General features: G+C 42.3%; 2 long non-coding RNA genes across 3 annotated transcripts; one reads left to right on the forward strand and one right to left on the reverse strand.

Moving 5' to 3' along the window:
• On the reverse strand, positions 1-1,062 carry LOC134012745 (uncharacterized). 2 transcript variants are annotated; one of them, XR_009928631.1, is made up of 3 exons: positions 876-1,062; positions 272-417; positions 1-122 (listed from the first exon to the last, which is right to left on the reverse strand). It is a non-coding gene; the product is annotated as an uncharacterized LOC134012745 (long non-coding RNA). The 2 variants fall into 2 exon arrangements; XR_009928632.1 differs by having other exon boundaries at positions 855-1,062.
• Positions 1,063-8,337: 7,275 nt separating this feature from the next.
• LOC134012930 (uncharacterized) lies at positions 8,338-9,966 on the forward strand. Its single transcript, XR_009928657.1, has 2 exons — positions 8,338-8,517; positions 9,580-9,966. It is a non-coding gene; the product is annotated as an uncharacterized LOC134012930 (long non-coding RNA).
• The last annotated feature ends 1,010 nt before the right edge of the window (positions 9,967-10,976 follow it).

Genomic DNA, 10,976 nt, shown 5'->3' on the forward strand with positions numbered 1-10,976 from the left:
ACCTTCAGTCTGTAGTTTCCATCGATGTGTTATAAAGAATTCAGAGCAGCAACACTGTACCTTCTGTGCAGCCTCTGCAACATTGATGGGAAGGCAGCTGCCTTCAGGTTAATGCAAAGTGCCTGACAAGACAGAAAGATTGACAATGCCCAGATGAGACAATGTATCACTAGAGTACTTGATTATTGACAACCCATTCATGCCAAAATTGTGGAAACCATGCATTTAAAAGCTTTGCATTTCATAGCATTCAACCCCAAGCACAACTGACCTTAGATGTGGTTTGAGTGTAGAATGGAACACGTGAAGAATATCTGCCATCTATCATCAGACCCCTCAGTTGCTCTCCGGTGATGTGATAATGAGGAGCACCTCTAGCTCCACTCCAAGTCAATGGAGCCTGGTAACCGGAACTGGCTGCAACAATAATACAATGCTGTGCTTACAACATTTAACCCTTGTGTTCTCTTCGGGTCATTCTGACCCATCAGTCATTGTTACCCACCGTCGTATTGTGACAACTTTACCGCATACAAAAACAAAGTGAAGCATTTTCTTTTAACCGTCGGGCTGTCTCAGACCCTCCACATTGCGAAGGTTAAAAGAAAATGATTTTTATTTGTTTTTGTATTGGGTAAAATTGGGTAAACACAACGATGGTTCGTTATGAACCTTTGGGTCATGTGACCCGAAGGCAGCACAAGGGTTAAGAGACTGTAACTTGCACAAGCTCTAGGCATGCACTGTTAAATACCACTGCAATTTAACAACAAATACTGAACAAGGGCAGTAAAAAATACTGCACAAGGGAAAATGCAATGGGCAGCAAGTGAACGATGTGTGAAACAACCCACCCCCACTGAAATGGTTCCCACCTGGTTGTGCATGCCGACCATGGGTGCGACTCTCCTGCATGAGCTCGGACACTTCAGCTATCAGGCCGTCTGCTGAAGCAACATTTAAGAGCGTACCCCTTTGCCCACTCTAGGCTTCGCTGCATTGTTTCCAGCCTGAAAGAAGACAATGGTGTTAAAGTAGACAAGGCTAGTATTTTTTGTTGTTGTATCTAAACCAGTAATAATTTATCGACCATATCTCATAAGAACGTGAACAAATGGTCGCCTAGGTTAAAGGTTGAGCTTGCTTGCCTTCAGCAGTGGTTTTGCCTCAAAATACCAGCTAGCTAGACCAGGGGTCGGCAACCCAAAATGTTGATAGAGCCATATTGGACCAAAAAAACAAAAAACAAATCTGTCTGGAGCCGCAAAAAAATTAAAAGCGGCAAGTAACTTGGGCCGCGGGCCAGTATTTTTCCTCGCCCCAAGATGACGGGCCAGAGTCTGGGTTACTGCCTATCTAGACGCTGCGATAGGTGCCCTTGCGATACGTGCACTCGCAACAACTAGGCCTATTAACCATGTGAATGAGCCCATTGGTGGTCTGTTTGAATAATTTAATTATTTTAACGAACTCTCTCTATCAACATGGTCGTCACTGTCATCCCAACGTGGTGGGTCGTCATCGTTGGTGCACATAAAAACTGTCTCATCCAGTGAGAATAGGATTACTAGGACCTAGCGAAGGTTTTGATGTGAGGTGAAATCGGAACTTCACATTAATGCGAGCGCGCATAGCGCGCGAGCGAAAGGTTTTTCATTAATTTCGGTGCAAAATAGTTTTTAAGATTTATGTAGCCTAACCTAAATAAACATTACGTTGGACTCATATTCTTATATTTTCCGGAAATTACAACCCAAATGTTTACCTGAAAGATTCAGGGCTTTTAAGAAAACATATTTTTCCCACCCTTGCAAGAACCTATAGATTTATGAAGTGACAGATCTTTCTTTTTTTACCTGGCTTTTTCAGTTCCTCCTGGGATCTTTGTCCCTTCCATTTTATTCTTTTCGCATCAGCTTAATCTAACTCCCTCCACAACAATAAATGATGGTTTAGGGTTGTCTTCATAGCAACAACTTGGTACATACTTAAGAGAGCATGCGCGACAACTGAAAACAGCACTTTTTAATGCACGGTCAGATCATGCGCTTAATTAGATTAAAACCTAATGTAGCCTATTAGCTTACTTATCAGTCACACAGTAACTTAACAAACTTAAGACATATCCTTTTATTCGGTGTGTGAAAAAACTAAGAGAAAGCAGGCGATCTTCTGGCCTAATTTATAAGCGGGCAGAGCGGCCCACCGTGAATTCTCCCTATTCTCCCGATGGCCACTCCGGGCCTGAAAACTATTAATTTCACAAGCAATATTTTGGGGGGTGCTATCGGGGTGCTTTGGATCATATGTCTATGGTAGCGATGACATAGCGAGAAAATACTTCAGAAAAGTCAATGACACCATACCCAGTTTCCGGTTTCAAAATAAAAGTCGACGGGGAAAAAAACGATACAAAAAATATATAAACGGAAATATTTTGACGGGCCAAATAAAATCGCTGGCGGGCCACAATTGGCCCGCGGGCCGCCTGTTGCCGACCCCTGCTGTAAGTGTCTATAGACCAATTATTTGTTTGTAAACATTCGGGATGCGCGCGCAATGTGGCTGCAGAAAACCGGGAAAGGATAGCCTTTATAATGGTTAGAGAAGTACACGGATTATACAAATAGTACGATTTAAAAAGACCAAAAATGTCGAGAAGGACAGCCTTTAAGAGAAAAGTCGATTCCCCATTGATCTGTCACATCAGAATTTTGATTTGGGTTACGAAAGTCTTGAAATTTGAGTGAGAACGTCGCCCGGTAGACCGCATCTCATGCGGCAGCCATGTCTTCACGTCACAAAGTTCATAATTTTACAGTTTTACAGTCAATTATACACCTTAAAAGTCAAGCAGGGCAGCTTTAAAGAGATATGGGAATTCTGCTTTTAGCCAGCTGGTCCGATTATTTTTGTGATTTGTGTAAAACTGGCAATCTGAGTGAGACTGCGTCCCCGTTACACTGTTTTGACGTTGTTAGCCTCAGTCAGACTCGGGTCGCTCACTGGCAGTGTGCACAATGTTGTATTTCACTCCATTCTCCACTATAAACGTCAGGGAGGACTGCCTTTTGTAGATACAAGCCTGCTGAAGATAGCCAGCATCTCGGATTTCTTTAACCAAGCCTGTTTCATTCATCATTTGCCTGAGAAAGCGACCTTCGTTAGCCAGGCTAGTTTTGCCCGAGCCAGCCTAGTTTTGCCCGTTCACTCCATTCTACAGTAAAAACATCAGGGAGGACTACCTTTTGTAGATACGAGCCTGCTGAAGATAGCCAACATCTCGGATTTCTTTAACCGAGCCTGTTATATTCGTCATTTGCCTGAGAAAGTGACCTCCGTTAGCCAGGCTAGTTTTGCCCTATCACTCGGTCAGGATATTTAACCCTTGTGTTATCTTCGGGTCGTTCTGACCCATCAGTCATTGTGACCCACCGTCGTATTGCGACAACTTTACCGCATACAAAAACAAAGTGAAGCATTTTCTTTTAACCGTTGGGCTGTCTCAGACCCCCCACATTGCGAAGGTTAAAAGAAAATTATTTTTATTTGTTTTTGTATTGGGTAAAATTGGGTAAACACAACGATGGTTCGTTATGAACCTTTGGGTCATGTGACCCGAAGGCAGCACGAGGGTTAAGGTATCGGGCGTCAAGTGACTTTTGTGCATGGACAAATGAAACGTAAATGTATTTGTTCAAAGGACAAGTGCCTCAAAAAGTTAATGTCAAGCTCTGAAATCCAGTGGCCAGATATATGATGACCTGATCCAAGTGTATACCTGGGAGCAGAGCCATAGAAAAAGAGAGTTGCGACACTTCCATAGACTCCCATTGTTATCGAGGAATGCGGAAGTAAAGCGTGTCACATGCGACCTGTAGTTCCAAACATTGCATTTTACACCGTTCAACCCCATTCATTTTCAGTGTTTCCGAAGCAAGTTAGCTGGTAAATTGATGAAAATCCTTCATTTTTTCATATTTTTACCACCACATATCAATTGTTATTAGTAGTATTTCATATAGCTAGCTTTAGATAAAGTTTATCGTAAGATTATAGCTTGTTTGATTCGAAACGCAGTTAGAGCTAGACTGTAGGTCTAGCTAGTAACATAAGCAACACTTTTACTGAAGCTACCTAGAGAGCACGTGTATCATAACCAGAAGTCAGTTGGCTTATAGTCTGTCAAATTAGTTCATGTAATACATACATGTTAATAAAGTATCAGACATACATGATACAACACACCAGTAACCAATTGACATTGTGTTAATATACCGAAAATGTCCGTGAATCGAGATGGTGCTGCTGTCTGTCCCGCCGAAAACCATTCAAACAGGTTGACAGCAGTGGGGGTTTTGTTTAACTACAGGGAGCTACCGGAACCACGTGACAAAAAAGCTCTAGCCTTTTTCCTGTGTTTCACTGGCAGTGAGTGTTCACAATGTTGTATTTCACTCCATTCTACACCAAACACGTCAGGGAGGACTGCCTTTTGTAGATACGAGTCTGCTGAAGATAGCCAGAATATCGGATTTCTTTAACCGAGCCTGTTTCATTCATCATTTGCCTGAGAAAGCGACTTCGGTTGGCCAGCTTCATTGAAAACCATTCAAACCGGTTGACAGCAGTGGGGTTTTTTGGAACTACAGCGAGCTACATGAACCACGTGATCACGTGTCGGCGAGATCAAAGCGTGTCGCAACTCTCTTTTTATATGGCTCTGCCTGGGAGAAGTCCGTCCTTTGCAGCCGACATGCGCAGTTGAGCATGCTTGACAGTGGTGTGACGTAGGGTGATAATTGGTCTATATTAGCTATATTACTATCAAAATTATAAGTAGGCTACAAATACATAATGAGCATTCATGCAATCGCACTTTTTCTCTCACTCCCAACTGGGTACTCGGCTGCAAATGTAGCATGCCTTCCCTGGAAATGTCTGTTACTCTTTTTGTTATTTGACAACTTCTCATTACAAAGCAAACATGCAGGCAATCCTTCCGCATTGGCAATGAAAGCAAATGATTCGGTCCAAAAACTGTTGAATCCTCTGTTCTCCTCAGCTATCTTTCTCTTTTTCCCTTTGGGATCCATGGCCCATGACACACCCGCCGGTTTGTTTGCAACAGCCACCTGTCTGGCATTACGCAGAGCTGAAAGAAACGTGTGTCACAGGCTATGACGTAAATCTTCGTTGACAGAAATGTTGAAATAAAATATTTATTATACACATTTTGCTGTAAAAATGTGTATAATAAATATTTTTTCAACATTTCTGTTTTAATAATTATAACAAAAAATATGTTCACACCATCTTTTTCCATTTTCATATTTTTGAAAAAGCTCCAGGGAGCCACTAGGGCGGCGCTAAAGAGCCGCATGCGGCTCTAGAGCCGCGGGTTGCCGACCCCTGAGCTTGACTAATCGACTTTAGGTAACAACAAAAAATGAATGTCAAGAATGTGCAGCACTGGAGCCTACTGTACTGACTACTGAGGATAGCAGATGGTTGGGGGTTGAGGCTAACTCGTTTAGCTAGCTACATAACTAGGGGACAGATAGTTGGATATGGACTGTCCAGCCTTAACATGGCAGCTTTCACGGATAAAAACGAAACGCAAATAGCTAGTCTTTATCCAACAGTCTAGACTAGTCAGTGACTGGCTAGCTAGCAATGCAGAAGTATCACAGTAGCAATCCATTGCTAAAAAACAAACAAACAAAAGCTATCCGCACAGCGAGTGACCAAGTTAAACCCCTGTTAGCCTAGCTAGCCGGTGAAGATTACGATTAAGTCACAAATAATGATTTCGAAAAAACTGTACCTTTGTCAACGTGGACTGAAGGTCGTCGTGTCCAGGGTTATCCGACAGCAAAAGCTGAGTGCAGTCATTTAGTGTCTGCTTACACTGTCTTAGGAAGTTCCTTCTTGCCATCTTCTCATCCTTCAAACTTCTGTGTGCTGGGCTAAACTTGTTTTGAAATCTTCCGCTTCTACAGTGGGGAGGAGCTGGTACTTGAAAATGCAGGGAAGAATCCAATCACACTAGCCCAGCTAACTGCAGGAGGAGCTAGGGAAATTGTGGGCAGTGATTTGCATGTGGCGTTTATTTAACGCCTGCAATTGCACGTGTAAATATAAAGGCGTTTATTTAACGCCTGCAATTGCACGTGTAAATATACAGGCGTTTATTTAACGCCTGCAATTGCACGTGTAAATATACAGGCGTTTATTTAACGCCTGCAAGCGTTAACTAACGCGTACATTCATGTGTAACTTCCGCCTGCACATTTACGGCTGCAGCCGCTTATGAAACAGCTGCAGGCGCTTCTTAAACGGGTGTCCAATCCAAAATACGCGTTTAAATTACGAGTACATTTGACCCTGTCGGCGTTCCATATTTGCTAGCTATTTCGTTGCTATGTCTAAGTTAGCCTGCTCGGTGTGTTAGCCAGGCTAGCCATTGTTCACGCCACATGCATTTTTATTCCACGTGCGTTTAGTCGTTTTAATGTTACATTTTTCTGTAATGCCTAGACCAGTTTACTATCTTATTAGTTCGACAGTAGTTTTCAAGAATATCCTTTTTGAATATATGTCTTCTGATCCTGTTGTAAAACAGGTCGGATCTTTTGTGAGTGTAACTGCGTGTCCACTGCAGCGACGCGAATCGCTTGCCATCGCTCGCCTTCCCACAGTTCACCACGCTCGGGGCGTTTCAAACAGATTAATGTAGAATGTAGTTCTCTAAAGTCACTGTTGTAGTTGTCATGGCCAAGTGTGCAGACTTGGGTTTACGAACTCGCAACATCGATCAAAATACAACTTGTATACAAAATTCAAAACTGTTTAATAGACATACACGTTGACATGTGTAAAACACGTTTTATTATATTATTCAAAGTCTGCTAATCTGTCGATACGATAGGGAGTTCCAGACGGGCTAGCTAGCTAGTTACCACAGAACGAAGTTACGTAATGTGACTAGACTGAATTTGAAAGTGCAAGCACCAACAACTTCGGCAACCTTGCGCCATGCATCGTTTTTTATTAACATCTCTGTACGAATACAGCTATGTATCGTACAGGACTGGGTAAGCAGCCACACAAACGATTAGTTTCTCCTCCACCTTGAAACCTAGAAAGCTAGAAATGTTCACCATGGTTGCTACGTTACGAGAAACAAGAAAACACTCCGATTGTCCATCGCTAGCGAAAATAGCTCCTCATTTGCATAAAGTTGAGAAAATCTCAACTCTGTCGGGTCGCTACCCACAATGCACCACGCAAGCGATTCGCCTGTCTCCATTCAAAATGAATGGAAAACATGTTGTCGCTCGCATCGCGTCGCTGCAGTGGACACGCACTGTTAGACAAGTTAATACAGAGTTTTAGTTCTCTAAGGTCACTGTTGTAGTCATGGCCAAGCGTGCAGATTTGGGTTCATGTACTCACAATATCGATCCAAATACCACTTTTACACAACATTTATGTAAAATTACCGAATTTTTACTAGTGCAAGATTACAGTAGAATACATGTTAAGCCACCGGTCTCTAGTCGTTTGTAGGCTGGGCTAGCGAGCTAGCAGTGGCACAGAACAGTCACGTAATGTGACGAGACTGAATTTAAAAGTAGGCTATAAAAACACACTAGGAACACTGACGACATCGGCAACCATGCACCATGCATTATTAGTTTAATGTAATCCTTAAATTCAGGCTCGTCACATTAGTAACTTTAGAACTGGGTGTGCAGACACATACGAAAAGTTTCTCCTCCATCTTGAAATTGTGAAATGTTTATGTTTCACAATGTTTATGCATAGAAATGTTTATCATGACCAACGATTGCTACGTTACAAGAAACAAGAAACCAATCCGATTGGCCAACGCTAGTGTTTTCACGTTCCTCATTTACATAAAGTTGAGAAAATCCAACTTGGAACGCTCCGCTCGCCTTCCCACAATGCCCTACGCGAGCGTCAACGCCTGGTTTCATTGAAAATGTATTGGAAGCCGACGCGCCGTCCGCTCCGCTGCAGTGTGAACGCACTGTTATAGGCTGTGGCATTGAAGACAGCGACGCACCACACAAGCTTGAGTTTAAATACATTATTTAATGTGACATTACTTACTGTACATGCAAGTCTTGATTTGCTTAAATGTAACCTACATGTATGGAAGGCCTAGTGGTCAAGTATTAAGATGCCCCCGTGTGTCAACCACGCGTAATTAACGCCAACTTTGCATACAAAGACGGCGTCCATTACGCCGACTTGCATACAAAGTCGGCGTCTTTTTCGCCTCAAATTGAACCGTGTCACGTGACACGTGCTTTTAACGTGTCACAAAGCACGCGTCTAAATAAACGCGTGCTTTTTTGAGACGTGTCTAGCAAACCACACGAAATTAACGCCTGGTTTGGCTCAATCAGCGTCTGGTTTTCCAAAATTAAAGTCTGCTTGCTTGAATCTCCGATGGGAAATTATGACAACAATTGTAACATCTAATACGTAAGTACGGCAGTCAGGTGGCTGAGCGGTTAAGGAGTCGGGCTAGTAATCTGAAGGTTACCGGTTCGATTTCCGGCTGTGCCAAATGATGTTGTGTCCTTGGGCAAGGCACTTCACCCTACTTGCCTCGGGGGGAATTTCCCTGTACTTACTGTAAGTCGCTCTGGATAAGAGCGTCTGATAAATGACTAAATGTAAGTAGAGTAGGTCTTAGGATGCTCGTGCGAGCTAGGCTACTATCAAATACAATGTTGGTTAGCTATTAGTATGAAGTTGGTGGTCACAATTGCAATACTCTATGATATAACAAGGGGTGCAGGGACAAATAAATGCAGTAATATCTGGCTGTCTGGCTTGGAGCTTTGTGAACTTCCCTTGCACTGCGATTGCGTTGCCTCAGTATTGTGCGCAATTTGGTTTCACTGCCAACATTCCTTAATGTAAGAGGCAAATGCGCAAACTTAGTTGGTGGCAATATACAACTGTTGTTAGGCTAATCTTCAAGTCAAGTGTATTTTATTGTCATTTTCAATTGCATATGGTTGTACATAATAAAAACTAAACAGAGTTTCAAGTTCAAGTCTTTTAATGTCAGATGCACAGATCAACACAGGGTCAGACTGTGCACTGAAATTCTTAGGACAAGACAACGCAAAGCAACCTGGCATAACATGACATATAAGTACTCAGAACAAGTTTGCACCTATGACAAGCTAACATATAATAAACCTCCTAAATAAATACAAAATAAACACTAAACCTATTTCGACAGGATCGTGATGCCATATAAAACAACATATAACAGTAATTGGTGCCAGTGCAAACGTATGTAGCCTACAGTGACAGGACAGTATGTTCAGTGACAGGACAATATGTACAGTGATTGGAGGTAGCAGTTATGAAGTGATAGGTTCTCGTGCCAATATATTGTGATGCCAATTTGTTGAGCGGTCTTCTTCCTTGTATAGACCTAGAAAAGTGAAATACACAGCCAAGGTGACAGAAATAAATGTTCATCGGCTGTCCTTCACATTCACACACTGTTGTCTTTATACTTAACAGATCATCTATGGTGTCCCAAAGGCCCAACTCCTTCTCAGGTCACCTTCTGGCAACAACCATGTAGCTGGATTTCACTGTGCAACCAGGCCTACCCAAGCTGCTGCTGCTGGGCCCAGGGTTGATTGTAATGGCACACTGGGACTTGCAGATGACCTGAAATACATATTTTTCTTTGTGCTGTGTAAGATGTAGGCCTACTGCTTTTAACTTGAGTTGAACACTATTAAACACTGCCATGGTCAGCAAACACTAGCCATTGCTCTACTTCAGAAAGGATACTGTTCACTGCTGTATGAGTCAATAGGACATTACCTGAATGACTTGTAGTGATCGGGAGGTTATGCCTGTTCTGATGATGGTATAAACCATGTTAGATTGTTGGCTCTGTGCATTGTTTGGGTCTCCTCTCTCTGTGTTCTGTTTCTGTGTCTTTGGTTCTGTTGCAGGATGGCAGGCAAGTAGAGGAGCTGTGATTGCTGCAAGGGCACACCTGTGACCTGTGCCTTGGTCCTTAATAAGCTGTGCCCTAACAAGCTGGGTCTCTCCATTACTAGCAGGAACATCAAATCTAATCTTCCTGTGAAGCCAGTTAACACAAAATATTGTACACTGCTAATCGTCAGCTAACTAAATGGTAGGTGAATAGACAATCAAGCTTGATACGGTATAATCATGAACTAGCACTGTTCAAAGATGTCCAACCTAAGTTCTCAATGTCAGCAGAAAAACACGAAAGAGCAGAAACCTGCTCTCGCAATTGTGATAATTTTTCAACTTTCATTTATCTTCATAGCGCCCGCTCACTAGGGATGATTTTCCATAACAAATTACGCAATGCACCCTCTACTTTTATGAGGTGACCTGACGCTCAGGTCGTTGACCCTTTAGTGACACCATCTATATGGGTACACAATTTTCATTATCTGGGAAATCACACCATAATCTTTTGATACATTTCCTTCTCATGTAATACACTTTCCCCTACATTCAGCCTAATAACATACTCCAAACTAACACAATGTACCATCATTAGGCTACAGTGTCTTGGTAAATTTATTTCTGTCACCTTGGCTGTGTATTTCACTTTTCTAGGTCTATACAAGGAAGAAGACCGCTCAACAAATTGGCATCACAATATATTGGCACGAGAACCTATCACTTCATAACTGCTACCTCCAATCACTGTACATATTGTCCTGTCACTGAACATACTGTCCTGTCACTGTAGGCTACATACGTTTGCACTGGCACCAATTACTGTTATATGTTGTTTTATATGGCATCACGATCCTGTCGAAATAGGTTTAGTGTTTATTTTGTATTTATTTAGGAGGTTTATTATATGTTAGCTTGTCATAGGTGCAAACTTGTTCTGAGTACTTATATGTCATGTTATG

The sequence above is a fragment of the Osmerus eperlanus genome, chromosome 26 (assembly GCF_963692335.1).
Source record: "Osmerus eperlanus chromosome 26, fOsmEpe2.1, whole genome shotgun sequence".
In the NCBI taxonomy this organism is placed as follows: domain Eukaryota; kingdom Metazoa; phylum Chordata; class Actinopteri; order Osmeriformes; family Osmeridae; genus Osmerus; species Osmerus eperlanus.